This window comes from Syngnathus scovelli, unplaced genomic scaffold (genome assembly GCF_024217435.2).
Source record: "Syngnathus scovelli strain Florida unplaced genomic scaffold, RoL_Ssco_1.2 HiC_scaffold_280, whole genome shotgun sequence".
Classification (NCBI taxonomy): Eukaryota; Metazoa; Chordata; class Actinopteri; order Syngnathiformes; family Syngnathidae; genus Syngnathus; species Syngnathus scovelli.
This window is the reverse complement of record NW_026061371.1, coordinates 16,197-20,000: the sequence shown is the minus strand read 5'-3', so window position 1 is coordinate 20,000 and position 3,804 is coordinate 16,197.

Below are 3,804 nucleotides of genomic sequence, written 5' to 3'. Positions count from 1 at the left end.
CGTAAGAGGCTCGCCCGGGGATGAGGCAGCATCCCCGGGCGGCGGGCGGGAGGAGGCAGCCTCCCGCAAGCGGAACTTAGTTGTTGGAGGATGACAGCGGGCGTGCGTAAGAGGCTCGCCCGGGGATGAGGCAGCATCCCCGGGCGGCGGGCGGGAGGAGGCAGCCTCCCGCGAGCGGAACTTAGTTGTTGGAGGATGACAGCGGGCGTGCGTAATAGGCTCGCCCGGGGATGAGGCAGCATCCCCGGGCGGCGGGCGGGAGGAGGCAGCCTCCCGCAAGCGGAACTTAGTTGTTGGAGGATGACAGCGGGCGTGCGTAAGAGGCTCGTCCGGGGATGAGGCAGCATCCCCGGGCGGCGGGCGGGAGGAGGCAGCCTCCCGCAAGCGGAACTTAGTCGTCGGAGGATGACAGCGGGCGTGCGTAAGAGGCTCGTCCGGGGATGAGGCAGCATCCTCGGGCGGCAGGCGGGAGTAGGCAGCCTCCCCTTAGTTTAACTTAGTCTCTGGAGAATGTTAGCGGGCGCGCGTAAGATAACGTATGTCCGCCTCTCGGTCACTCTGGCCGGGCGTGGGTGTGCGTCCGCTCCCGTCTTGTGAGCCTCCAAGTGGAACTTAGTGATCGGAGGATGACACCGGGCGTGCGTAAGAGGCGCGTCCGGGGATGAGGCAGCATCCTCGGGCGTCAGCCGGGAGTAGGCAGCCTCCCCCAAGTGGAACTTAGCCTCCACTAAGTGGAACTCAGTCTCCGGAGGATGACAGCGGGCGTGCGTAAGAGGCGCGTCCGGGGATGAGGCAGCATCCTCGGACACCGGCCGGGAGCGCGCGGGCGCTGTGGAAGTAAGTACATCCGCTCCTGGTACCTAAAAATTCCTCCAGCGGCGGGCCCCGGGCCTAAACTTTCTCCGGGCCGCGCAACACGCACTTTCCGCCGGACACCGACGGAGGCAACGTCCCCCTCCTGCGGTGACAAAAAAAATCCACCCCTGGTACCTAAAAATTTCTCCAGCGGCGGGCCCCTGGCCTAAACTTTCTCCGGCCCGCGCAACACGCACTTTCCGTCGGACACGGACGGAGGCAACGTCCCCCTCCTGCGGTGACAAAAAAAATCCACCCCTGGTACCTAAAAATTTCTCCAGCGGCGGGCCCCTGGCCTAAATTTTCTCCGGCCCGCGCAACACGCACTTTGCGCCGGACGCCGGTCCCAAACCACCACCGCCGACCGCCACAAGGCGACAGCCACCATCCCCAAGCGCCATCCCCGACCGCCACAAGGCGACCGCCACCAGCCGACCGCCACAAGGCGACAGCCACCATCCCCAAGCGCCACCAGCCGACCGCCACCAGCCGACCGCCACAAGGCGACAGCCACCAACCCCAAGCGCCACCCCCGACCGCCACCAGCCGACCGCCACCAGCCGACCGCCACAAGGCGACAGCCACCATCCCCAAGCGCCACCCCCGACCGCCACCAGCCGACCGCCACCAGCCGACCGCCAGCAGCCGACCGCCACAAGGCGACAGCCACCATCCCCAAGCGCCACCCCCGACCGCCACCCCCCGACCGCCACCAGCCGACCGCCACCAGCCGACCGCCACAAGGCGACAGCCACCATCCCCAAGCGCCACCCCCGACCGCCACCCCCCGACCGCCACCAGCCGACCGCCACCAGCCGACCGCCACAAGGCGACAGCCACCATCCCCAAGCGCCACCCCCGACCGCCACCAGCCGACCGCCACCAGCCGACCGCCACCAGCCGACCGCCACAAGGCGACAGCCACCATCCCCAAGCGCCACCCCCGACCGCCACCCCCCGACCGCCACCAGCCGACCGCCACCAGCCGACCGCCACAAGGCGACAGCCACCATCCCCAAGCGCCACCCCCGACCGCCACCAGCCGACCGCCACCAGCCGACCGCCACAAGGCGACAGCCACCATCCCCAAGCGCCACCCCCGACCGCCACCAGCCGACCGCCACCAGCCGACCGCCACCAGCCGACCGCCACAAGGCGACAGCCACCATCCCCAAGCGCCACCCCCGACCGCCACCCCCCGACCGCCACCAGCCGACCGCCACCAGCCGACCGCCACAAGGCGACAGCCACCATCCCCAAGCGCCACCCCCGACCGCCACCCCCCGACCGCCACCAGCCGACCGCCACCAGCCGACCGCCACAAGGCGACAGCCACCATCCCCAAGCGCCATCCCCGACCGCCACAAGGCGACCGCCACCAGCCGACCGCCACCAGCCGACAGCCACCATCCCCAAGCGCCATCCCCAAGCGCCACCAGCCGACCGCCACCAGCCGACAGCCACCATCCCCAAGCGCCATCCCCAAGCGCCACCCCCGACCGCCACCAGCCGACCGCCACCAGCCGACCGCCACCGGCCGACCGCCACCGGCCGTTCGCGGTGTGCGCCGCCGTTCCCCAAGCACCCTCCGGGACGAAGCCGGAGCCAGAGAATAGCAGCGGCCGTGCGTAAAAGCTGCGGCCGGGCCTCGCGGAGGGTCCCCGGGCAGCGAGCTGCCGAGCCCCGGCCTCCAGCTTCCACCAGGTAATAGGACCGGGCGCGCGCAAAAGCTGCGGCCGGGCCTGGCGGAAGGTCCTCGGGCATCCAGCGAGATCACACGGCCCCCACCGGAGGCGGCTAGCGCCTCCGTAGAGTAGTGCCGGCCCGCGGAAGCGGCCGCCCGTCAGCCTGCGTTGCCGCTGGTCGAAAAATGCACAAAGTGCCAAACCCCATTCATTTACAACGGCGTGTCCGCCAGAGGGCGCACTTCCCCCGGCGGACCAGCCGGCGGCTCCTCCGTGAAAGCCTATCCGCCTGGCGGTGGCTCCGGGCCGGCCTGGATTCCGGACCGCCACCGCTCACATCGCGGGACCCTAATCGGCCCGCGGACCAGCCGGCGGGACCTCCGTGAAAGCCTATCCGCCTGGCGGTGCCTCCTGGCCGGCCTGGATTCCGGACCGCCACCGCTCACTCGCGGGACCCTAATCGGCCCGCGGACCAGCCGGCGGATCCTCCGTGAAAGCCTATCCGCCTTCGCCGGTTCCCCGGCCGGCCACGGGTGGCGAGAATCCGGCCTCCTCGCCCGGAGCGCGCTTCGACTTGGGCGAAAAATGCACCAAGTGCCAAACCCCATTCATTTACAACGGCGTGTCCGCCAGAGGGCGCACTTCCTCCGGCCGGCGGGGCTCGTTAGAGAGCGCGTCCGCCTTGGCCGGTTCCCCGGCCGGCCACGGGTGGCGAGAATCCGGCCTCCTCGCCCGGAGCGCGCTTCGACTTGGGCGAAAAATGCACTAAGTGCCAAACCCCATTCATTTACAACGGCGTGTCCGCCAGAGGGCGCACTTCCTCCGGCCGGCGGGGCTCGTTAGAGAGCGCGTCCGCTTTCGCCGGTTCCCCGGTCGGCCGCGAACGGCGAAAAGCCGGCCTCTTCCCCCGGAGCCCGGTGGGCGAATTTTTTTTTTTTTTTTTTTTTTTTTTTTCAAAGTGCCAACGGCTCTCGCGCCGCGCTGCGTCCGCCTTCGCCGGTTCCCCGGTCGGCCCGAACGAGCGAAAATTCGGCCTCTTGCCCCGGAGCCCGGTCGGCGAATTATTTATTTATTTATTTATTTATTTATTTATTTTTCCAAAGTGCCAACGGCTCTCGCGCCGCGATGCGTCCGCCTTCGCCGGTTCCCCGGTCGGCCACGAACGGCCAAAAATCGGCCTCTCCCCCCGGAGCCCGGTCGGCGAATTATTATTTATTTATTTATTTATTTATTTATTTTTCCAAAGTGCCAACGGCTCTCGCGC